This window comes from Ursus arctos, unplaced genomic scaffold (genome assembly GCF_023065955.2).
Source record: "Ursus arctos isolate Adak ecotype North America unplaced genomic scaffold, UrsArc2.0 scaffold_3, whole genome shotgun sequence".
NCBI lineage: Eukaryota > Metazoa > Chordata > Mammalia > Carnivora > Ursidae > Ursus > Ursus arctos.
In genome coordinates, this window is record NW_026622985.1 from 25,630,583 (window position 1) to 25,658,137 (window position 27,555).

A 27,555-nucleotide genomic window follows, 5' to 3' on the forward strand; every position below is an offset into this window, starting at 1 on the left:
CAGGCAAATCGCACTTGAGAAACATTGCCAACAAAATACCATTATTCCTCAAAACTCTCCAGGTCATCAAAAATAAGGAAAAGCTAAGAAAATGTCAGAGCCAAGAGGAGCCTAAAGAGGCATACTGAATAAATGTAATTTGGTACCCTGGATGGGATCTTGGAACAGAATATGGACATCAAGTAAAAACAAAAACATGTGAATAGAGCACGGGCTTTGTTAATAATGATGTATCAATACTGATTCTCTAATTTTGATAAAGGTACCATACATAATATAAGGTTACTAATAGAGGAAATGGATATGAGGTATACGGGAACTCTGTAATACCTTCACAACTTCTCTATACATCTAAAACTATTCTACAATAAAAAGCTTACTTAATAAAAAACAATTAAACTAGCACAGTGTACTATCTACCAGGTGGATGGTTTACCAACTAGACACAACCTGTCTTTAAGGAACTGACTGAGGTTAGGTCAGCCTTGGAGGCTGCAGCTAATGGCTTCCCCAGCTGACAGGCTTGGCTGGAGGAGCTGACCATGGCTCCTACCTGGAAGGCCCGCTCTGTACTCTTCAGATCAGGAAGCAAACGAGAGCAGCTCTGGTCTCAGCAAATTTATGTGGGATTTTGCTCACTGTGTTTCCAGCAGCTACGATGGTGCCTGGCACAGAATAAACACTCAGTAAGTACATGGTGGATTTATGTGTAGGAGAATAATAGCCTAATGGTTACGCATATATACTTTGGAATCACATATCTGAATTTGGTTCTGCATTTTCTACTTAATAACTGCATCATTGTTTGGCAAGTTTCTTATTCTACTTTGCCCCAAGCAATACCATGCATCCCTTTGACTCAGTTTTTTAATCGCTTACATAGACACAATTTTAACAATTAATCTAGTTATTATCAAAATTAGGCAAAACAAGCCATATAAAACAATTAGTACAGTGTCTGAAGTGTATGAAGTCATGAAAACGTATTAGTGGCATAAAAATTCAACCAATAGAGCAAAGACCTAAGATTTGTATGCTCTCTCCTGTTGCTGTCTCCTAGTATTCAGACAGACACATACTCTGTGTGCAAACAGTGTGATAATCCCAGGTTGGTGTCTAGAGAGCCATTTCCTGATGGGAGATCACCGTGAAGCCTCGCCGCCCCAACCCCATGGGATTCCAAAATAGGAGCCCACAGAGCAGAGACAGGGACAACCATCCAGACTGTGGGGCCCTAGGCGGAGAGCAGAGAGGATAAGAGAAGGGTGCGGTGAAGGAAGATCTCAACCCCATTAGGCCCTGGGGCTCATCATTTTGAGAGCTCAGAGCTGTAGGTTTGTGGGAAAAGGAAAATGGTGCAGATCGGAGATGCTGTTTGGGAATGTCCACTTTCTGTGGTGGATTTGGCAACAAGAATCCAGACTATGCCACGGGAATCAGAAATAAAGGATATTTTTCTGGGTCTGTGTGTGCTTAATAGTCTTTCTTAACGACCACTTACAGCATAAATCATAGGATGGCCCCATGCTCACTTGCCCAGATTTTGGGCTTCCCTGATGAAACAACAGGGCTCAGATTTCAAGACACAGTACAAAGTCAAAGTCCCCTGTAGGAGCATGAAACTGGGAAAGGAATAACGACACAAGATGTCAGTCACCTTATCACTTAATAGAAGTCAATCAATAATTCAATGATTTTAATTTTGACAGGAAATGTAGCCTGTCTTTTATCATGTCTATGTAGGAGTAACTGGATCAAAATATTCTGCTTCACGGAGCTTTACCTGGAACAAAATGTTGCTGAATTATCTTTCTAGAAAATTGCTGCATTTCCAACTCATTGTGTGAAGCATAGTTTCAAGCTAATGGCTGTGAAAGTTAGACCCTTCACTGAGAAATTAGTCACCATCTTTGGGAAATTACAGTCAAGGGACCAGGGAATAGTTTTCTAGGTGGGTTAAGAAACCTCTTGGGTCTAGAAAATTAACTGTCTGAGAGATTTAGAACTTCTATGACTTTTTTTTTTTTTTTAAGATTTTATTTATTTGAGAGAGAGAGAGCATGAGCAAGGGGAGGGGCAGAGGGAGAAGCACTCTCCCCGCTGAGCAGGGAGCCCAACATGGGGCTCAATCCTAGGACCCTGGGATCATGACCTGAGCCGAAGGCAGACACTTAATCAACTGAGCCACCCAGGTGCCCTAGAACTTCTAGGATTTCTTAAACTTGAAAATCCCTTCAGAATTTAAGTGTTAAAGAAAAGCTGATAAAATGTTATGCCAAACTGCACCCACATCTGTTTTGCTTTTCTTTCTTATATCATAAGAAGGCATTTTAGGGGCACCTGGGTGGCTCAGTTGGCTAAGTGTCTGCCTTTGGCTCAGGTCATGATCCCAGTGTCCTGGGATCAAGCCCTGCATTGGGCTCCCCACTGGGTGGAAAGCCTGCTTCTCCCTCTCCCTCTGCCTGCCACTCCCCTTGCTTGTGCTCTCTCTCTCTCTCTCTCTCTCTGTGTCAAATAAATAAAAAATAATTTTTTAAAAGAAGGCATTTAACGCTTTAATGTTGTAAATTCAGAGTCAATTCTGTAAGACGACAGGAAAGACGGGGTTGCTCATATGGATGCGGTTTGAGGGACATTACCCAAAGTATGTCCCCTTGTAGCTGGACTTTATGCCTTACACTTCACCTTCTGGTATCATTTTAATGCAACAACTGTCTTTTTTGTGTGAGTTGCTGCTGATAAAACGTCTAAATCCTGACTGAGCTGGAGAAGTGGGCTTAGACCTAAACAGTTATTAATTTATCTATTAGCCAATTTATAAGAGTAAAACCAAGGTGCAGGCAAGAAGGGAAGATGTAGGAGCAGAAGGAAGAAAATGTGAGAGAAACCTGGAAAAAGAGAAGTGAACGCAGAATTTATGAAGACCACAGGGAACCAGGGAGCAGTTGAAATAAACTGGAACCCTGGAGAGAGAAGCCAGTAAAATCAGCATGGTGATTCCAATAATACTCCAGGATATTTCCCTACCACCTCCTTTAGAGTGTGTGAATTGTCACGGTCTTAGAAATAGCATTTTAGGAAATTGGAACTAAATGGACAGAACTGCTCATTCTATTTACGCGGCCTTGAAAGTATATTAGCCTTCCTCTGCCTAGCTACCATGCAACATTCAGAAAGTATCCTTGAAAGGACCTTTAGCAGAAAAGGTGACACCCTTTGGAGGCGGAATTCTCCTTTTATGTTAAAAAAATATATATGCCAGTGGCTCAGTGGTCCCTATGTTAGAATAGAGAGCTAAAAATATGAGACACAGAAACAGTTATCCTTAAAGGTAAAGGATAAAACATAACCGTGTTTATTTCTGAAGTATTAATAAATAAAATATAAAAAATAAATTATATAACTTCTAAATTTTATGATGAAACCTTTACTGAAGGGCAGGCTAATTAGTGTTTCAATTAAAATTTTGTAGGCTTAGTGATTTTTTTTAGTGATTTTAGTGATTAAACTTTTTGTTACTCACTGAACCAACAATTAAGAATGCTTCCTAATTATTCGAACATATATTAGTAAAAATTTCACATTAGGAATACATTGTCCTTGGTTTATAAAAGTCGTGTGACAACATACAAGAGGCTTTGCTAGCATTTGTGAGGGAGTCTATATGCGTAACTGTACTTCCTACTAATTCCTCCTACATTTAGAGCATGAAAAATTCATTAGTACAACCAAAAAAGCCTTTTGTGATGTCAACGGCATTTTTCTGGACCGAAGATTTAGGTACTAAGTCTCTTAACACTACATGTGTGGGATTACTAATCTTGCTTTTTAAAAGGCTTTCTATTTAGACAGGATATTTTAACAGGCAAAAAGAATGTCATACTATCAATTCCTGTGGTTTCCCACATTTGAAACTGTTTTATTTCCCTCAGTGAGACTGTTTTTAAAAAGAGGTTTGGATGAACAATTATTCTTTTCATGGTGCACATTCAGTATAAACAGGTAAAACTGTGATACATGGGTCTCACTAATCTCTTTATATTCTTTTTGAAACAAACGAATGCATTAACTTGCTCTTAATACTATATATGGGTCATAAAAAAGCAATCCTTTCATATATGGTTTGCTTTATCCAAATAAATTTTTTTATAATACTTTGAAATTAGAATACATGATTACTCTTCCAGTTAGTAAGGAAAGCTGCTTTATAAATAGATAATCCCATATAATTAATTATAAAGTTCACACATATCAACATGAATGCCAAATAGAGCATAATTAACTTTTTAAATGCAGCGTTTTCTAAAGGCTCTTAAACATGACTATGTCAGAAATATTATTCTTTTACTTATGTATACAATAGAAATGTTAAGGAGAGAATGAACACAGATGTTATTTAAAAAAAAAAAGACCTACTTATTTGTAAGTAGACCGCAAGCAGATACAAGGTATACCTTTGAAAACTACCTTTTGTAAGTAACACCAGTTTTAGAGGTTTGCTGTCCTAATTGTTCACAAATTTCACACCGGTTTGAATGCAACGCCAGATGAAGTGGCTACGTTTTATCTTGATTTTGGTAAGTGCTGTGCAATTTATGTCTTGTTCTCCTTGTCCACAGCTTAAGGGGAATTTTCGCTGCTTTCATATCATACATGTATTTACAAATAGAAAAGGCAGTACTTAAAAGAAACAAAAATAAAAAGAGAAGGTAAAATAGTCCTATGTGGCCTAGGTCCTCCTAATGAAACTGTGATCCGTTCTGTACTCAGAAATCCACTCCTTAAATGTGACACGCCTTGAGGTGAAGGGTGGAGGAGGGGGGGTACGACATAGCAACAGAGCAGCAGTATAACCTAGTGCTTTCATGCAAAGGTTCAAAACTCAGCTCTGCTCTGTGATCTGTGCCACTGACTGAGGAGTACTAACCAACCTACCTAGGAAGCTGACAACGGGCCGGACGCTGTTCTAGGCAGTACGTCAGTTAAGCTTTGCAATAGACTGATTTTATGGATTAGGAAATTGAGGTTACTTTGCTTCTCCGTGTCCGCTTTGGTGGTCGAGCTGAGATTCTATCTCAGGTACTAAATCTCCAGAGCCTACGCTCTTCACCACAAATCTACACCCTTCAAACCTCAGTTTACACCTCTACGAAGGGATGGCATGGGTGCCTACTATGGTATACTCTGCCTACCGTCACAACGTAATACATTTTAGTGTGGGTAAATGGATGTCAAAAGCCTTTCACATAATAAATTCTTGCTAAGTGTTGACAGTCGCTAGGTCGCTAAGTGGTAGAGTAGCTATGGTGTCTGGAATGATAGAATGGAGTTTTAGAGATCATCCTGTTTTTATTAAATTTAGATTTTGAAATCAGATAAATCAGACCTAATGTTGAAAGGCAAGAAATTTTCCAGGACTATCACCTATGTTAGTTAGATAAACTAATTTTGAAATATCAACTCTGTTTTGTAGTGCACAGAATTTTGATTTCTGAAAAAGATCTAAGGAATATTTAGCATGCAATAAAGGACCTGAAAAAGAGTTATCCAAGTCGGCAACTTCAGGAATCAGTGTCAGGTGTTGACTGGCACTGAGAATCATGTTCTAAGCCCAGGATTTGCTTGCATGACGGCCTACTCGTCCCCCCACTATTGCTGCACCCATAGCTTCTCAACTCACATATAGTGTTTGTTGTCACAGAAATGTCAGGAATCAAAGGTTTCCACACTAGGGGATAGCTTGACAAAATGTGGAGGGCATCGGCCTGGGAAGCCATAGACTTATCTAGACATAACTTGTATACCTTTGGCTATGTCACTGACTCTTGCTAAGCTCTGCATTATCAGCTATAAAGTGTTTTCTTCAAAGAAAGAGGCTGTTAGACGTTCACACGCCAGGAACTGGCCCAGGCAGCCCTGATTTGTGTTCTCAATGTGTGTAGAGGAATTTGCAAGTACTCGCATGTGCTGAGTAGCGTGCACTATTTTGGTGGATAAATATTGTGAGGGGAGGTTGGGGAAGAAACCACATGCCAATGGACTGGCTAACTGCCTACAAATGGTGATTATATGGGACATATCAAGTTCTTAGGAAATAGGTGATGTTCAGTTGCCTGAGGTCCAGAAGTTAGTCTGCCTGAATTGAATAATCACTTAGATCTCTTAAAATAGTGGCATCAGTGTTTCAGTTTGTGCAGCTTAGAGAATTTTTCTCTGGGTTTCCTCATTAATTTTACAATTAATTCTTTCTTTCTTGGTCAGACTACTGCTACTCCCTTTAGGTTTTCTTTGTGTATGTGTTATCTTCATAGAGAACAGCCATATCTAAATACTGATTAAAAAAAAAAAGAGACATTGTATTAGCTAAAGAGAAAATACAGCTTTTCAAAAGGTTTATTAATTTGCCTGCCTTTCAGGAGCTGCTTTGGAAAATGACATGAGACTGTCATAGCTCAAATTGCTTATAAGACTTAGATATACTGGGGCGCCTGGGTGGCACAGCAGTTAAGCGTCTGCCTTTGGCTCAGGGCGTGATCCCAGCATTATGGGATCGAGCCGCACATCAGGCTCCTCTGCTATGAGCCTGCTTCTTCCTCTCCCACTCCCCCTGCTTGTGTTCCCTCTCTCGCTGGCTGTCTCTATCTCTGTCAAATAAATAAATAAAATCTTAAAAAAAAAAAAGACTTAGATATACTACATATAATTTCCTCAAACTTGATTAAAATAATTACACGTTAAGCTAACAGTATTTCATCCACTGCTTTCTACTACTTTGTCACTTTTTAGTAAGAATTTGGTAGGTAATTCATGAGAAGGAAAACAAAGAGGCAGACTTTGTAAAGAATATTGAAATAATTTGGCAATTAAAAAAGTGTGTACTCAAAAAATATTTTCATGCTTTCAAAAAATGTTGCACATATCCCTCCAGATTTAGATGCTTAGGAAAATTGTTCACCTACTAGAAGTCATTTCTTTTAGATGATTTCCAGATTGTTGCCCTAATGCTTAGCAGCCTCCCCCTCTCCAACACACACACACATCTGTGTTACTGCTCTGCTGAATGGAGGGAGCCAGATGTTAGCTGAGTTAGGGCACCCTGACAGTCTTTAATAAACAGAAGCACATCCTAGATTAACATAAACATTTGCTTTTCATGTATAGATATATGAGAATTTCAAGTGAAATAAAGAGCTTAATTGTCAACAAATAAAAACAAACAGGCTAAATTTTAAGGACACAATGTCTAACGTAACTGGATTACTGAACTAGTCTCAGGTGTGTTTATCTACTAACACAGAACATTCATATGCCTTGGATAATTTACTATTAAATCTTTCATCTGCTAAGCCAGCCATAAAATTGCTCCTTTCCTTACTATCAAATGACAACACTGATTCATAGTGACATATGAGTTCAACTGGGGAGAAAATACTCCTAGGAATAAATATACTTTGGCCTGCATTGGCAAAATAAAACTTTGAATTAAAAATGAAACAAAAAATATTTGACCTTTGCCATATGTACTTTCTACTGTGTGCCCGTATTTAGCCAGTAAAAGTGTCCCATACACAACTGCATTTCAAACTTTTCTGGGAAAATTTTTCTGGGTGGGGAAAGGATAGATAAAGATACACGAACACTCATAAATTTCAGACTTACATTTTTTAGCTCTTGATTTCTGGTGGGATTTATACAAAATAATTTATCCGACTTTGGCAGATATCTCAGAATCAGGGCTATTTCAGGAGCATGTGACCTGCACGGTCATAGAAGTTTGTATGTTTAGGGGCACCTGGGTGGCTCAGTCAGTTAAGCATCTGCCTTCAGCTCAGGTCACGATCTTGGGGTCCTGGGACCAAGCCCACACCGGGCTCCCTGCTCAGCAGGGAACCTGCATCTGCCTGGACTCTGTCCTTGGTTTAATCTTCTGCTGTCACCATCTTGAAATTCTTACAGCATCTGACCAAGAGGCATTTTTGTTTTGCACTGGGCCTTGCAAACTACATAGCCAGTACTGTTCAGATGTTCATTACATCTGTGAGTCTAATATTGCCTGTATTAGTAAAAGAAATGCAATCAATTCAAACATTGTGAATAAATCACCTATTGGGTGGTTTGCCAGCTTCTTTACTGGCAGGACTGCTGACCCATGACTGGGGTCTATAAATCATATATCTGCTTTGAGACACTGACCAAAGTTCACTCTTCCCCTCTCTCATCTTTCCTAGAGAGGACTCTCAGCTTTTCCTGGGATTACATGTGATTTCCCTGCAACCATCTAGTTCATTCTTTTTTAGCTTAACCAAGCCCATGCAGATTTTAGTTAAACTTAGCCAAATGGGACTTAACCAATATATACATCATATATAGGAATTTGATTAAAATAACTAACAGAAACTCATTAAATGCAATATAATGCTGTATTAGGAAGAATGAGATGGAACTACGATTATGGTCAGATTTTTGGTTTTTTGTTTTAAACAATTTGCAAGATACTACGTAGGGCTATGTCTCCTTTTTGTTGTGTTTTTTCAAATACAACTAACTTTGAACAGACTTTGAAAGGTAAATACTCAAACCGTTAACAGAGATGATTACAGAAGAGGATATATATGAGCGGAATGTGCCCCTACCCCTAAAATTTGTATGTTGAGGTCCTAACCCCCAGTACCTGATGACGTGAATGTGTTTGTATATAGGACCCTTAAAAAAATAATTAAGGCAACACGAGGTCATGGGTTCGGCCTTAATCAAATATGACTGATGTCCTTTTAAGAAGAAATTAGGATCAAAAGAAAAAAGAGGGGCACCTGGGTGGCTCAGTCAGTTAAGTGTCTGCTTTAGCTCAGGTCATGATCCCAGGGTCCTGGGATCAAGCCCCACATGGGACGTCCCACTCAGTGGGGAGTCTGCTTCTCCCTCTGCCCCTCCCTCTGCTCCTGCTCTCTCACTCTCAAATAAATAAAATCTTCTTTAAAATATTATTTTAAAAAACGAAAAAAAGAAGAAATTAGGATCCATACATGCAGAGGGAAGTCCATGCGACGAAACCAGAAAATGGTCATCTACAAGCCAAGGACAGAGGCCCTGAGAAGAAACCAACTATGCCAACACCTTCACCTCAGACTTCCTGCTTCTAGAATAATGAGAAAATAAATTTGTGCTGTTTAAGCCACCCAGTCTTTAGTACTTTGTTAAGGTAGTTCCAGCAAACTAACACAAGCTTCAACAGTACTGTTCAAAAACGCAAGGCTATGAACATATATTCTGATGCCAATTGCACTCAGAAGCCCAAATAGATTCTTAGGACAGAATAAAAGCTAAATAATTAGAATTAATTCAAGTGACTATAATTTTCTTCTACCATGACAAGCTTTCAGCACAGCCGCCCAACCAGCACATCACCTCAATTATGTATTTACTATGACAAATGCTTCCTTCAAAGCGAGATGATGAAGGCCAGCTAGCAAGCTCTCAGGATTAAAAATTAAATGTGAAGCCTTAAGTACTTTAAAGTTAAAAAAAATAGAGTGGGAAATACTTAGGAAATATTGGCTATTGAATTGAATATGTCACATTTGCTGATAATTTGGAATACTGACGAGCGCACGGACTATGGTGAAGTCCTCCCATGGTAGAAGGTCTGTGTGGAGCTGTAAGAATCACAGGCTATGTCTCTGGGCTAGTCTACTTATGATGACTTCAAACATAGTCACTCGATGGATGAACATTCCTTTCTCAAAAAATTCATACCATTTGTCAAGAAGGAGATAAAGTATCCTCTGAGCTCGTGTCCTAAATTAGGGATAGCATAAATTTTTGAATCATCTGCTCAGTAACAATATCTCAATTCTCATCTACCATTATGTCTAACAATTAAAATACTCCAGAAACATGCAATTTTTTTATTCTTTCAGCATGTTCATGCACTTTTTCTCAAGTCTCAGAGCTAAGCTCTTATACAGCCAAGAAAGAGTTCTTGATTCTTTCTCCATGGTTAAAAATCAAATCACCCCAAGTAATTTAAATAGGTATTTTAACTTTCATAGGCTTCCCTGCCAAGGTCTGTCAAGTTTTATCATTGCCCTTGGTAGAGAAATCTCATATAATAAATCCTTTTATAATGCATTCTTTCTTTTACATAAAATTGAAGCCTCTGTAACAATCTGCAACTATTCCACCAAATAGACATTCTTTTACGGTTCTTCATCAAGTTTACTTTGTCAGCTATATAGCTCATGACAATTTTCTATCAAACACTATCATGTGGTCACTAAGTTAGAGAATTTGGACATAATACAGGTAAAATAATTATTTTGACTTTATGGTTGAGGTGTTAAATAGCTTCTCTGTAATTATGTGGGCCAAGGGCACGCAACTACCGTCCCCATTTGGTTCCCACAGGTGTGTGGCAATTAATTGACATGTTAGGAACAAGCATTTCTGATTGGGTATAGGAAGCAGGGTTTGAAAAGTGTTAATCGTTTTCTTCTGATGACCTTAAAGTATGGAATAAGGGAGAAATCTTAAAGCATCGCTTCCATTGAAGTCTTCTTTTTGGCTGGGTGATAGATCATAAAATAAACCAGCAACGGACCAAAAGAGGGAGGATGTAAATATTCAGCCAAATACATACAAAGACCAGCATTTCTTATTGACTGATGCAAACACAAAATAAGAGCAAGGGGGAAAAAAATACAGAATTGAGATAAAGATGTGTGACCAGGGAGGTGTAGCATTCAGAACTTTCAAGAGAACCTGCTGCAAGGAGCTTAGCGGGCTGACAGTCTCCCTTGGCCACAAGTTCACATTCAACGGCTCAAGCTGCCAAGGTCGCCTTCCACTGGACAGCTGCTGGCCACTGACCGAGCCCAGCAGCAGTACTAGAGCTGATGCATTTCTACCTGTGGCCAGCCCTCCTCTAATGGGCAACCTGTACTCAGGACTCTCCACCCGCTGCCCATGACTTTCTCAAGTGCGCTGAAGGCTGTAGCTCTTCCTTCAGCTCAATCCTCCCTTTCCTTTCTCCTTTCAGGGATGTCCAGTGTCAGGCCTCAGGGACACCTTTATCTGAAAGCCCTTCACACCTGCCTCTGCTCCTTTGCCTCTTTATCCTTTTCCTGCATCCCCCCCCAAGTCCCAAATTGCTATCTGCTTCCTAGAGTAATTAAGCTCACGCAAAAAGTAAGCTCAACGAAAGAAAAAGAAATTGTTTATCCTTTAAGAAAAATAATTGTCTACCTTAACTATTTTGGCTTTATGCCACCTGAAGATGAGGAAAATCTCTAATTTGAAGAGATGTTTGGCTTTAATAAAATAAATCAAAGAGAAAAACATTTTTGTGTTTCTCTTCCTTTCAACCTTTCCTCCGTCCTCCCCTCCCTCTTGCCCTTCAGTTTTTTAAATAAAAACAGAAACTTGGCAAGAAACTTCATTCAAAAAATTTGTTTTTATCCACTGTAGATATAAAAACTTGCAAACAACAATTTTTTGTAGTGTTCTTTATAGTGTCACTCGTAGTGGCAATTTTGGTAGACACACAACCAGCCAAAGAGAGATTGCTGCTACCAATGTAATTTAATGAAACTCATCACTGTTGGGTAATGACTAACATGCACACAATTTTGAAGGCATCTTTGGAAGATTACACTGATGGCTTTCTATTGGCATAAAGTACATGGAAACACAAAGCTTCTCCAGGTAATATGTCACTATTTATCAGCGCTCATACGTATTCTTCATACGGGTAAGACCAAATTTCGGGTATCACACGTCTGCTGAAGTGCACTACTAAAACTCTCTGTTCTATCTGTACATCTGCTGCTTTATATTTTAATTAATATTTAAAGACAACATGTATTATTGATTATTAGGATATCCACAATAAGCTATAGTATTATTTGAATATTGATTTAAATGTAAACAAAGTTTCACTATCTACCTCACTCTAATGTTACTTACGGACTATCGCTAGACCACCACAGAAATAAAACAAAGAATTACATTTGAGAACAAAAATATGGACTACAGAAGGAGAGTACTGACTGCTTTAGTTGTAATGGTCCTCTCTTCTGCCCTGCAAAATCCTGAGTCAAGCCATAACAATAATAAGGAGAATACTTGGTAAAACTATGAGATTGTTTTTTATTTTGGTTTTGCTTTGGCTTTCTTTGATTAAAAAAAGATGTTAAAAATAGAAATGACCACCTTTGTATTTGTTCACTTTAATTTCAATGTCAAAATTACTATGATTCCTATCAATATTTCCATTCTAATCACCATCTACTCTCCAACAATGACTCGGGTGTGACTGATCCATTTGCAATTGCCCAAAGACACACTGTCTTTTCTGTATCTATACGTTGTACATACCGTGTCCCTTACCTAGAGACCTGGAATACCATTGATCTTTCATGTCCAGAGCAACCTAACCTGCTGATCATCACTGATGAAAGAGATCATGCTTCCAAGTTAGCATTGACTCTTTGGTTTCAAAATTTTATGTCCTTTTGTTTCAAAAATGTATGTTCTCCTCAAGTTACAACTCTTTAATATAATTGTGATTCCCTTTAATAACCACTATCTCTTCTCTAACCACTGCTTAACTATCAAGACTTGAACTTACCTTTTTTTTTTTTAAGATTTTATTTATTTATTTGACAGAGATAGAGACAGCCAGCAAGAGAGGGAACACAAGCAGGGGGAGTGGGAGAGGAAGAAGCAGGCTCATAGCAGAGGAGCCTGATGTGGGGCTCGATCCCATAAAGCAGGGATCACGCCCTGAGCCGAAGGCAGAAGCTCAACCACTGTGCCACCCAGGCACCCCTTGAACTTACTTTTTGACACAAAGTAGTACCTACTTGAACAAATCTTTCAGAGAAGGCCCTCGACATGGTATAAGATCATCCTTGACATCTAAAAAATAAACGTATTTTCCCTCGTATTTTAATAATAATGGGCCTGGATAATAAATTCTAGGTTCTTTTTTCCATGATTTTAGGACTTAGAAAATACACTTCATATTCTTCTTGTACCCCTTATTGGAGATGAGATGCCTGAAATCCACCTATTTTTAAAATCCCTTTAAAAAAGAAAAGTTATAGATGATTTTCTCTTGGGAGCTGTGGCACTTTTCCAGGCTCTGTTTAAGTGCTAGTCTTTTCTCAGTTATGTTGCTCAATCCACAGAGCTCCTTTCAGTATGAAAAAGTATGCTTTTCAAGAGAAGGAAAGTTTCTTATTTCTTTGATCTTTCTTTCTCCTACCTTTTAATCTATTTCCATCTGTATCTCCTTTTAGGAAAGTATAGAAAGGTGTTTATTCTTTTTAGGAAGGTCTGGGGCAATTTTTTCACTCTTTCAGATTATTTATTTTGTCTTTAGTCATTTAAAATATTTGAGCTTTTCATTGATTTTTTTTCTTTTAACTTTTCAATCTATATTTAATATCTCCCGAACTTTTTGTTTTTCTCTGGCTGTTCCTTTTTTTAGAAGCCTTATCTTATTTTCAGAAGCAGCATCCTCTATAATCCCTCTGAGGACATTCATCACAATTTTTTTTCTTTGTTCCCTAAATTATCTGTTCTCTTCCGTGTCATTTGTTCTGATTGTCTATATTAGGTCCTCTATTTCATGCTGTGAATTTTCCTAAATTGTGCTGATCCTTGGTTTCCTCTACATACCATTAGGCAGCCAGCAAAGGTTTCCTCTATGATTGTGTAGTCTGTCTCTTGCAAACACCCTTCTCAGTGGGAGGACTGATAACACTCAGATGTGTCACTTCCAGACTTTGCTTTCTCTACAGCACAAACCTTCCCAAATTTTCTTTAGGCATGTTCTAGGATGGGGCTAACCAGCCCCTGAATGACTGTCTATAACTACAGTGTTAACTCCTTTCTACATGTTTTCTTTCTTTCTCAAGCTACGTGCCAAAAGCTCTTAACTACTTGCTCAAACTCTTACTAGGTTCTTCCCTTTCCTCATAGTGTAGGCACAGGAATATAAACACTCTATAGTTTTCCTCTCCTTTTCTCCATTTCTCCCCAAGGGTCTTGCTGACCGATCTGTTCCCATTCTCCTGAATCCATTGCCTTCCTATATTCTATTTCTACTAACTAACCTGATTCCCTCTCTCTTCAAAACATTAGATTGCATCTGGGATTTCTCATCAATTCTGATCACTGAACAATCTTCACAACTTGCTCTCTTTGCCTTTCGGTTGCTCTCTGTGGGGAAGGCTCAAGTATCTGGCAATGACTGAAGATGAAGGAAGAGACCTGTTCCGTTAAGCACAGTTAAATAGTCCCCTTGTCTAGATAGGGAATCCATTTTCTTAATCTTGGGCCTCCTACCTGCATGGCTATTTCCTTAACTAGAGAGGAACATACATACTCGTTGACCTCATATCCCTCAGACAACATTTCTCCATGTCTTCACCCACCACTTCTCTTTTCTTAGGTTGTGACCAGCTTTTTTTGTGTCTTTGAAGCTTCTGGAGCTCCAATCTATCATGTGAGTCAACCACCATTTTCTACTGATGTGTAAATGGTAGCAGAATTGTGGAGTAGAGGATGAAGAAATTACAATTGGTGGGAGATCTCTGTGATTCTGGGTAACAGAGATAATGGTTTGCAAAATATTAAAAAAATAACTTTGTTTTGCCCTTAAAACTTTCTCTTGCAGCCTTCCAAATGCAAGCTCTAATCAGAGTTTATTATCCAGAAAGGAACAGATACATGTAGCCTAGAATAAAGAGGTCATTGGTCAGGTTGAAGTCCTGCAGCAGATTCTTGAGATCTCTAATTTGGTAATGGCTATCAATGCCAAAAATACAGAGAAACAAGTTTCATCCCTCCCTTAAATTCTAAATTTTATTTTCAAGCACAGAGGATTCAGATTACGGGTTTTATTCAATATTGCTGAAAGATTACCCTTACTCACATGGTGGCTAATCCAGGAGGTCTATTTTCTAGGATACTAGCAAGACAAGGCACAAAGTAAATAAAAAGCTAAAATTTAACATCTCCTCTCTTATTAAGGGGCTCTCAGAGGAAGAGGGGTATTTAGAAAAAACAAGGAATTAAAGGCTGGATTTCCAAGTTAAGATCAAATTTACTGGAAGAAAACCTAGACACATCTAGTTAACAGTGTTTCTTTGGGAAGAAAGTCAAGGGTCTGGAGACCAACTCAACCCCCAGATAGTTAGTTCCAGCTTTAGTAACAATGCCATGTGTAATATAGCATGGGAGAAACGGTAAAAAGAAAGTTTAAAAAAGGCTAATATAATTATTGTGAGGCAACACTCTTGGTCTTTTGTGATGTGTACAAGGAAACTAGAAGTTCCATCATGTCCACATGAGGAAAGAGGGCAATTCTGTGAGGGTCAGTGGAAGAGTACAGGCTTTCCTGGATTCTGAACAAAGATGGTTTATTCAAAGACATTATAGAAGGAGGCAAACAGGTAGGACTATAGCTTCTTTTTTTTTTTTTAATATTTTATTTATTTGAGAGAGAGAGACAGCCAGTGAGAGAGGGAACACAGGCAGGAGGAGTGGGAGAGGAAGAAGCAGGCTCCCAACGGAGGAGCATGATGTGGGGCTCGATCCCAGAATACCGGGATCACCCCCTGAGCCAAAGGCAGACGCTTAACGACTGAGCCACCCAGGAGCCCCAGGACTATAGCTTCTAACACAGGATGCCAACACATTGACATTTGAGATCTCTTACTTGAACTGCAGGAAAGACCTCAGGAGATTCAGAAGACTCTGACATTAATTCAATGACCTCCTTCACCTCCCCTTTGTCACATGGTTACATAAGCTCCTACCGTATATACACTGACACCAACTAGAGAGGAGCCCAAGAAAGCTAAAGCACGGAGCACATTGCTGAGAAATCCAAGAAGAGGGTGAGTTACCCAGAAAGATGACTTAAGTTATTAAACATGTTTATTTACTTATTTGTACATTTATACAACATATGAGAAGCTACTATGTGTTTGGTAAACATATTAGAAATAGGGTGAGAAAAACTTTAAAAATCCCCATTCTGACAGAACTTCTATTCTACTGAAATTACTGGATCACACTGAGCTCACGAAATTGGACCAAACATATTTTCCCTGAATACTGCAGAATTTTTTCCCCCAATATAAGTGCTTTGTTAGTCTCCTGGCATTCTTAGCACCTCTGAGTAGTCTTTGTAGAGCACAAGAGGAATTTAGGGTCCTATATATATGAGCTAACACAAATATCAGATTGCCAAATCTAACTGACATAAAAGCAAGATATCTTACCCAGTGTCAAACTTTACGAATAATGTCAAGAATACAAATAATCAAGACCAGATGAAGAAGGGAGAGGTCTGGATACATCAGGCATGCTCTGTGATGCAGAATAATATATGAACTCTTTAATAAGATGCACAGGGCTACCACATACAATAGAGAATCTCTCCATCTTCTATCCAGAGTGGCACAGCTCACAGGACATTGCTTGGAGTCCTATTTCACAAATCCACAAATTCTACACTTGTTTGCGGTCCTAAAGCAGGGACATCCGGCTTAAAGAATTCAATAGGTAAAATTCTACTCCTGATAAATGTTGGCTTATTTTCTAGGAAGTGAATTATTAGTATATTTACAGAAGATTAAACCAGGTGTCTGCTTTCTTTCCCCAAAGCATCCTTGCCTGCCCTCCTAAAGGATGGAAAGGAATCCTAGGCCAGACATGTAATTCCATTCTTCCCAATATGCCAAACAAGCTTTAAAGAACCAAGACCACAGCCCCAGGCCTATCTAGTTACCTACTTTCCTCTGCCATTTTCATGTCCCTACTGCCAGGGCATTTTGCCATGGCTGAACTGAAGGGCAGATATTTCCTAGAGACCTACAGCTTTCTGGTGCTGTGCTCCATCAGATAAACGTAGACACCTGTACAGCACCCAACCAGAGGTGAGCACGAGGTAGAGGATGATGCATGACAACTCTTGGCATATGACAACCTCGTTCTTTCCCATTCTTCCTTTTTACTCGCAATAATCCACCAAAATCTGAAGGACTGATTTTTCTCTCCCCTTCTTTATCCTTTATGTAAAATCTGATGCTCTGGTATGTTCTTACTACATTAAAGTAGAGCTAAAGGGATTTATTAATTTTGCTTAGATTTCATGACAAAGCATCATTTTCCTATCTTCTTGAAAGACTCAAGAAAGTCAGTCCTGTGACTAAGTTAATTTAAGGCCTCCTCGTTCCGTGTGTATCAGGCAGTCTGGGAAGAGACAGCTGCTGAGGCTGGCTCATACGAGAGCCAGCGTCTCTGGTCCCCTGTCCTCTTTTCTTTCTCCTCATAGCCAAAGGATGGATGCCTCAGCTCCAGACAGCACATCTGCGCTCAAGGCAGAATGAACTCTAGAAAGCGAAGTGCCAATCCCATTTTACCAATCATTAAAGAGAAAAAAAAGAAAAAGAAAACAAGCAAACACACACCTTCCCAGGACATGTAGCGGGATGCTGTTTCTATCTCATAGACCTGAAATAAGTTCTATGGTAAAGACAGACCAGAACAATGAGCATCTTGTCTGGAATAAGAAATAACATTGCTCTGAATAAAACTATATTTTGGTTAGTAAAGAAGGAGGAGGAAATTTATATTTGGTTTAAAATTAACACCATCTGCTGTAGACCTACATGTTTGTTTCCAGTACGTCACGCATGCACACATATGCACACAAACTTAAGATCTCGTTGTAAATGGGTTATAGCCCTTCCATTTAAATATTCAAGACTTATTTAAATACCATTATACTGTTTTATGTAAGATAACTCACGTGAGTTATCTCTCTGAATGAATTTTTCTCTTATAAATTGTACATCATCTTATGTCTCTTAAGTATTTTTTGCAAGTTGAGTTCTCCAGGAAGCCGACTCTGAGAAAGAACTGAGCACACAGGATGGTAAGTAGGGATGTCTGGGATCAACATCTGTAGAAGAGAGGGGCAGGAAGCTGGAGTGGGCAGCTGCAGCCTCAGCTGACCCCCACAGTGGGGGAGATTCAGAGAATGGTCCTCCCAAGTTATCTTGAGTTCAAAGGGGATGCCTGGCCCTGTGTACCTCCACGTCCGTCATTCACTACATGTATGCCATGCAGCCTTGAGCAAGGAGGCTCTGCAGCTAAGACAATCCCAGAAGGGCTGACAGCTGAAGGGTCCCTCAGGACACCCACAGTAGCAAGGGCGACAATTTTTTTGTGGCTTCTCTGAAGGGAAATTTCAGTGCTGCATCACCAGTTCACAAGAAGATTACTTGCCACAAATAAAAATATCCCACTGTCATATGCTGGCCATTGTTGCTTGACATATTTTATTATAAACTTGCTACTTCATTCAAACCATAGACTGATAGACTTAAACATTATGAATATATACAGAGAATTGTGGCTGGAAAAATATGCAGTTACGTGCAGTAGCAATTAGTTACATGGCTAAGAGTTAAAGAGCTAATTACAGTTGAGTTTTATCCCCTATACAAAACACAGTGGAGAGATCTGTTCTCTTTACGTCACTGTGAGAGATTTATTACCACCTATTCCATAGGTGAAGAAACTGAAGTTAACGTACTTTCCCAAACAACCTTTTAATTATGGAAAAGATTCCTCTTTAGGATTAAAATATCTTCTGCAATTTATGGGACTTACAAGAGCTGGAATGCTGTAGAATGAAATAATATATATGAAAAAAGCCTTATTAACTGCCAAATTTTACTCAGACATTATTTTTATTATTCCAGGACAGTTAAGTGAACGATTTTATTGACTATTCAATCTACTGCATTATTTTTACATGTGAAGAAACTCATTCAAAAAAGGCCTTGAATCCTTGTGGTTCCTTATAATTTTATGATCCTCGCACTGAAGAACCAACACAGGCTCAACTTATAAGATCCTGAACTCACGCTTTTTCCTTTATCCATATCCTATTTTAAGGAGGCTTCCTATATGTCACCAAGAAGCTGACAGTTTAAAACAGCAAAAGCGAGAAAGTATTATCATTTAAAACAAAAAGGTGAAAAATTATTTCCATGATGCTATTAAAGTGTCATTGCAGTAGGAGAGATGCCGTATCCCAGTTTTTCTTTTTAAATTAAGGGTGAAAAACTGAGCTAAAGAATAAAAATGTATCCTGGTGCACATATCAGAAAGGAATGTTTTTATTCTACTAAAAGGGTCTCAGTTTTTAAGTGGACATGGATTCCATGCAGACATGGATTCTGGTACTTGGGCCAGGTACAAAATTGGAAATTATGAGAGAACCACCTATATAAATCTTCCTGTCAAAGGTGATCTTATTGATAAGTCATAGCAGTTTGCAGGCCAGGTCACCGTAAGGGAACCAACCTCGAGGGATGAAACTGAGATCTCATCTGACTAGAGGAAATAGCTTCTAAATTTACCTTTATATTCCAGATGTTTTGTGACTTTCTCATTTAAGTTCTCAAAAAATACTAGGCAAATTTATTTTAATTAAAACAGTATATCCTCTATTAACAAAACTTAGACATGAAACTATGCAAATTAGGTAGAGGGTTTGAGATGCATCATCAAAATTCTCAGCACTATTAAAAATATTAATCAAGTTTTATTAAAATATACTCTTGCATCTATTATATTAAAAGTTCACTTGATTTATCCTGTAACTTCTAGAGAAGGTTTTTCTCTCTTATGATTCAAACTCCCAAAGCCTAGAAAAGAGATTATAACTTATAAGAGTCTTTTTAATTGCTCAAAGTACACTGCACATGCAGCCCAGGAAGGCAGAGATGTTAATAGGACATGCTCTCCCAGATTACAGTTACAAAATAAGTAGATTTATTAATAGATTCTAGTAGTTAAAATATTACTAAACACACACACTTAAAAATGACCCCGCAAACAACCGTTGTACTATTGAAATCTGTGAAGAACTTAAACATTCATTAAATAGGCAGCTTTATGTGCTTTAAAGTCTGAAGTTATCCTGTGCCCACACACTCAACAGCTCAATACTGTGTCTTTCAGTAGGTGTTTATACTTTCTGTGCTAATACATGTAGTCCTAAAATGCTATCCGCAATTCAAAAAATCATTCTGTTGTATTATACTTAATAATGGCCAAGAAATTAGGTTAGAATAAAGTATATTTCCTTTCGTGGTATCTTCTATATAGAGTGGCTTGCGAGGTTATGACTCACTGACACTATCAGAAAACCGATACATGAAAAGAAGAACTTTCCTTTACGGAGATATGCTTCTTCCTTGATCCTCTTACTGTAATACTTCCATATGGCATCTCAACCCAGGTACTCATATTCTCTAACTGTGTTTTTAGAGGACTCAATATTAATCCACCGCGTTGCATGCTAAATTCTTTTAGATAGCTTTACAAACGTGGAAAAGCAAAGCCATGTTTCATTATCTGAGTTGAGAATTATAGAAACTTTTTAAGTTTTTAAAAGTCTTTTATTGAAGCATAGTTGATAAAACTTACTTGTTTCTAATGAAATCCTTACTGATTTAATTTGATATTTTGATATGAGCAAAGGTCAAGATGGCCATAATGCTGCTTTGGGAAAGATCAATGAAATAGTTGGAAAAAAAATGAAAACAGCCAAAATTCTCCACTTAATGTTTAAAAATTACAGATAAGAATTAAAAAAATACACAAACATTTGAATGTTCAAGATATATTTTTCTTAATGACAATAATACAAGAAAAAACCTAAAATATAAGGTATTGCTTTTGAGATGTTGGCATGGATCAAGGTAAAAGCAGAGGAGAAAATTTCTGAACCCTTGTGAGCTGCAATCGCTCTGTAGGGCGACACCAACAGGCCCTCTTCCGCACCGCATTCCAACATCCAGAAGGGCAGTGGTGGGAATTGCCAGAGGACCTCGCATAAACTATATCTAAAACCTGGTTAAGGAAAATCCTTCTGATTTCTTTGCAAAAGGCATAACAATAACTTCCAAATTAGGGAAAGCTCTGAAACTTCTCTCTCTCCTTTTTTTTTTTTTTTTTTTTTTTTAATTTAAGGAAGCTTAAGGTGCACCTAGGTGGCTCATTTGGTTAAGCGTCTACCTTCAGCTCAGGACATGATTCTGGGGTGCTGGGATCGAGCCCCACATTGGTCAACCTGCTCAGTGGGAAGCCTGCTTCTCCCACTCACTCCGCAGCTCCCCCTGCTTGTGCTCCGCCCCTCTCTCCATCAAATAAATAAATAAAATCTTAAAAAAAAAACAAAACAGGAAGCTTAATGATGTACTGTATGGTGACTAACATCATAATAATAAAAAGGAAGCTTAACTAAACTGTGTCTGATTACAAATATTTCTGAAGAAGAAATGAATTGTGGCGTAAATAAATAATCAATGTAGATTGCATGACTGGAGAGCTCTGTTTCCATTATCTTTGAGAAAGAAATTACTTCATATTTCAGTCATTATACACCTTCTAACTGTAGAATTCTTTCCATCTCTTGATTTAAAGCACTGTTTGGGAATGATACTTTAGGCTGCAATGACAGTAACTGATTTACTTTGGATGTTTATAGGGGTGACCTGGTAGATTACATTAAAGACAGTGAGAGAGAGAAGGTTTACCATAGATCTAGTCATTCTAAGAGGCATAACCTCACACGTCCAAGTGATGGATATCACTATTTTAAAAATCCTTTTAGTGATCCTTTCTAAAGCCAGACATTAAGTAGTATGTACTGGAGGTACGAATATACACCCACAGGGAAAATAGTAAAAACAAAACCCAACTACCCTAAAGTTATGTGAATCAGTAACTGGGCTGGTATAAAATTTCCAATGATAGCATGACATGCTGATTTTATTTCATGTTTTATTATTTTTTTTAAATGCTGATTTTAAAAAGTGATGAATCTAAACAATTTAGGCAGTCAGAAGAAAAGGCAATAGGTTCTTAACAACTGTTGGATGAGCCCAAGAATGGCTGTAGTCATCATAAAGGTACCAAGGTTCAGGTTATGTGTCAAGACTTTAAATAAAATGGTTTCATTAAATGTGGGGATAAAAAATAATGTTCTTTAAATATTTCACATGTGGGGATTTTAAATATATTTGTAAAAGTGAAAACACAATATCTAGATTCATGAGAATTTATATCACAACAATTTTTGGAATGTCATAGTTAGAAAAATGTGGAATTAGCTTATATTTGGTGTCACCTAATAAGAGAACATACATAGTATTTAAAATTAGATAAAGAGGGGCGCCTGGGTAGCGCAGTCGTTAAAGCGTCTGCCTTCGGCTCAGGGCGTGATCCCGGCGTTCCGGGATCGAGTCCCACATCGGGCTCCTCTGCTGGGAGCCTGCTTCTTCCTCTCCCACTCCCCCTGCTGTGTTCCCTCTCTCGCTGGCTGTCTCTCTGTCACATAAATAAATAAAAAAATCTTTAAAAAAAATAAAATAAAAATAAAATTAGATAAAGAAAATTAATAGGCAAGTTGTTTTTAAAGCTTTCTTAACTTTAAATTTCTCTTGAGGTACAACAGGACTATAATACATAGCCATTTTTCTAGGTGAGAGAAATCATTATATAGAAATGCTAAATTACTCTTTAAAAGTTATATATTTTAAGCAAATTACTCCATTCTTGAGTGGGAGAACTAAATTCTATAATAAAGAGTGCTTCATTTAATGGGATCTTATTAAAAACAACAACGTTTTTAAAGATAGAGGAAAAGCAATAAATTTGCTCACCATAATAGAACTTTTTTTTTTTCTTTTAGAGAGAGAGCATGCACATGGGCGGGGAGGGGGTTGGTGGTTGGCAGAGGGACAGATGGAGAAGGAGAGAAAGAATCTTAAGCAGGCTCCACGCCTAGTGCGGAGCCCAATGCAGGGCTCAATCTCACAACCCCGAGATCATGACTTAAACCAAAATCAAGAGTTGGACACTTAACCCACTGAGCCACCCAGGTGCCCCTAGAACTTGCATCTTTAAGCCAAGGCATTCAAATCCCTGGATATGAGTTTTTTGATACTTTTAAATCATTACATCTTGGTGGACTTTTGTAAAAGATATGTGCAATGTAAAATCCATGTAATTTTTTTTCAGGTACTAATTATAAAGGAGGTATCATTTAACTTCATTATCATTAATTTTTAAAAATCAGATTATTCAGAACATAGATCACAAGCTGCTGAATCATATGTTATCTCTTTTAAACCAGCTCTTGAAAACAGACTGTCAGCATAGAGCATTTCTGGGAATAAGATCAGAGAGCACTTAGCTGGCAGAAGTTCTGAACTTTTTGACAAATAATTTTTGGCCTAAAAAATTATTTGTATATTTCACTCTTTAATCAGCATTTAGAGGTTCATATGCCTGAAGATATTTCATAGAATAGAAGGTATTATGATTATCACTAAGAAGATAGTGGCTTACATTATCTTAACATAATATATGGGGAGAATCAGAAGTATTACTCTTCTTCCACCTGTTTTAGATTAGGGGCTTCTTAAAGATGTCGATTCCTGTGCCCTATTTAAGACCAGAAAGTAAGGGCAGCTATGGAATTTTAAGAGCTCCTGGATTTATCCTTATGTATTCTAAGTTTTGAATTCCATCAATCCAAAGAATGACATAATGAGCTATTTTGTATAGGAGTCTTTAATAATAGGTAAGCCCATGCTTCTCCCTGTGGGGAGGAGTATAAAATAAGACATTATAAAGTAAGACATCTATATGAATATGCCATTTGTCAATTTATTTTGGAATAGTTTGAAAATGAAAGATATGTTCTAGAATCCTGTAAGATAATGATGGCCACATACCTTCCAAATACTACAAAAAGTCTCATACAGATAGTATAGATTAGGATAACAACTAAAATCAGCCTAGCTCATACCCCTGGCACAAATAGAAGTCGTAAAGGTCTGTGCACACCTATCTACGTGTAACTGAGAAAATAAACACAAAAGACCATCAGGAGAGCAGCAGACATGGCACCAGAATCCATCCATACAGAGGAGAGAGTGGGGAGGCGACTGGGCTCTAGCAGCAGTGGTAAGCAGATATCAGTCTGGGTTCACCCCCTGAAGGAAAAGACCCAACTTGTAGTAAAAACTAGTGAAATCATTTACAAGCCACAGCAGATGACCGCCTTGGATAGTAGGGTCCTAAGGGGAAGGCCTTGTGCAGGATCTGATGTGGCTGTCTCCAGAATGCGTAACTTCTGGGAGAGAGAGTAGTATCTTGCAAGATACCATATTTCTTGCAAATGTATGGTGAAGGGACAAAAGGAGATTAAAGATAAAATTCTTGAACAAAACAACACAAAAAATCAGAAGACAAAAATACAATAAAATGCACCACCTATTTTAGAAGAGGGCGCTCTATGCTCTAACAACCGAAGAAGGAAAAACATGAACTGAGGAACTAAGTCACGTAGATTCTCCCAAACACTTGCTCACAGGATCACCAAGTATAATGTTAGTCCAGGAAAACAGAACACAATTCAAACAAATAAACAGAAACAACTTCAGTGTCACCCATCAAAAGTTACCAATTTAAAAATGTAAATATATATAATATATTCTGTTATATAATTTAATATAAACAATATAAATAATGTAATTATATTCATATCTAATTTCACATAATTACATATAAACATTTATAGGATTCAAATTTTTCAGCAGAGGAAACCACAGATACACACAGAACCTGACATGATAATGCAAAGACCTGTAATAAATATTATTTCATCCTGAAGAAAAACAAAGTTAGAGGAATTATACTGAGACCAAGGCTCATACGCAGTGCAGGATCTCTGAGGAGAAACAGACCAATGGAACAAAAAAGAGAGTTCAGAAGAGATGTATATACACGTTATCTCCTGACTTATACCAATCTTGCTATTGCAAATACTTGGGGAAAAAATGGTTTAAAAAAAAACAAAAACAAAACAGGATCAACTGGATATAAGAAGAAAAAAAAATCAGTCTCAATTTTCACCTTACCCCACACTAGAAGGTAAATAAACAGTGGGTCATATAGCTTACAGGTGAAGGGTAAAGCCATTAAGCATTTAAAAGAAAAAAATAGAGAATATCTACATGACTTTAGGGGAAAAAAATCTATCTGTCTCCAATAGGAGACCGAAAGCCCTAACTCTAAAAGAGAAGACTGATAAACTGGACTTCATAAATATTTTAAAAATTCTGCCCACCAGAAACAGTAAGAGAATGAAGATATTCCCAAAAGCTTATATTGGACAAGGCCTCATATCCAGAATATATAAAAAACTCCCACCAATAAATAAGAAAATAAGAAATAACTCAATAAAGGAAAAAAGGCAAAAGACATGAAAAATCACTTCAGAAAATATAGTACTAAATGGTCAATAATCACATAGAGTACTCATCAGGAAACGTAAGTTAAAGCCACGGTGCGATATTGCCAAGCAATGAATAGAATGGTGAAAAAAGACACAGACAGAAATGTTTATGTGAATGTTCACAGAAGTAGGTTATAATTGTAAAAAAAAAAAAAATTAAAAAACTATTCTTCAGGAGGAGAGGAAAAAAACTACTTTATCCATGCAGATTATGAAAAGACAATTAAAATCACTGAAGTAGTTCTACATACGTCAACAAGCATACATAATGTTCACTGGTAGTGGTGGGGAACCAGGTGCAAAGTTATATGTGAAATCATCTATGTATTTTATGGTTACACTCAGTAGAGTACAAAAATACATATTATAATAAAAAACACATGCGAGTGAAGGGAAGGAAATAGATGGGAAAAGGGACTTGATCTGCATCTATCTTATTCCAGTAAAAGGAAAGAAAGAAATATAAAGAAAACAAAAAAAATTAGTATCTGCTTCATTTTAGAGATCAATGTATCGATACAATGTTTACATTGCTTTAGGCACTTATCTGTGCATTTGAATTTCTCACAATATTTAATTGTAAAACCAAGAAATAATATTGACAGATAATAAAAGGGACCGTCTGCTCTACAAAACCCTTGAAATTTGTCTTTTAAGTAAGAAATAAGATTTTACTGAAATGAAGTAAGTCATGGTGAAAAATATGGTTAGTTACAGGGAAACACACACACTAAGTGCATGCCCAGGATAAATGGACATTTTAAGGAACCAATGTTCCGGTAAGAAGGACATACAAGTTGGGAGGGAACTGTTTGGGCTGGGTGAGACTGGGGGGTGCCACTCAGAGACAAACCCCACAACATCACACCAACGTCGGCCATATGAACGCGATGATTGGTAATGGCCAGATTCTCGAAGCTATTTCAGAAATGTTCACATTAAGCCAAAATTCGGTGTGATCATTTTGAGATTCTACTACTGAAGAGTTTAAAAACCAAACGTTTTAATAGAAAATGTAGTTCCTAGTCCCTGATACTCCTGTATCGCAACTACAAAATGCACTATTTCCATTGTATTATGTGAAAATAATACACACGTTATGTGTACCTGTGGGGGTCTTGGAGCTCTGCTGTAACCTATTTTCTGAGTCATTTTTCATGGGATAGTCTCCCACTGCAATTTAGCTTTGAAAACAGCTGGCATCTTTGGTTCTTAACACTGGCTGCATGTCTGAATTTCCTGTGGAGTTATTTATGTCAAAAAAATCTTTTTTAAATTAAGTTATAATTGAAATAGAACATTAAGTTTAAGGTGTACAACTTGTTGACCTGATACATTTACATACTGCAATGTGATTACCACAGCTGACAGCTCCGACAGGTCACATAATTATCCTTTTTTACGGTGAGAACATTTAAGATCTAGTCTCTTAGCAACTTTGAGGTATATAATACTATTATAGTCACAGTGTTGTGCATTAAGTCTCCAGAACTGATTCGTCCTCTCACTGCAAGCTTGTACCTTTTGACCAATGTTTCCCTAACTCCACCACCCACCAGGACCCTGGTAACCACAATCCTACTGTTTCTACGAGTATGGCTATTTTAGATCCCACATACCAGTGATACAATACAGTAGTTGTCTTGTCTCACTTAGTGTAATGTCCTCATGGAACATCCATGTTATCACAAATGGTAGGATTTTCTTCTTTCTTATGGTTGAATGATATTCCTTTATCATAGATAGATGAGAGAGAGAGAGAGAATCTCACAACTTTTTTATTCTTTCATCCACTGATGGACACTGACGTTGTTTCCAAATCTTAGCTACCATGCTAAGTCATAAGTCATGCTACCGTGAACATGCATGTACAGATGTTTTTGGATATGTTTTCATTTCCTTTGGGCATATGCCTAAGAGTGGGATTGCTGAGTCATGGGGTGTGCCCAGGCCACACGCCAGACCCTTTCAATCAGAGCCTGTGACTATGGGTCCCAGATAAGAGTATCTTTTAGAAATCACTAGATTTGTCCAACGTACAGCCAACTTTAAGGGGCTGACCTGAGAAGGAACTCAGTCCTATTACTGAGTCTGTACCTTCAGATACCGACTTCGCTTCATACTTCTGGCTTTCTCTTTCTCATCGTTAACTGTGC

General features: G+C 37.8%; 1 long non-coding RNA gene across 1 annotated transcript in view; it reads right to left on the reverse strand.

Annotated features, from left to right (window-relative positions):
- Positions 1-557: 557 nt before the first annotated feature.
- LOC123001828 (uncharacterized) overlaps positions 558-27,555 on the reverse strand; it is a 78,000-nt gene continuing 51,002 nt past the window's right edge. The window contains exon 4 of the long non-coding RNA XR_006411112.1: positions 558-665. This is a non-coding gene — a long non-coding RNA (uncharacterized LOC123001828). The remainder of the gene's footprint in view (positions 666-27,555) is intronic.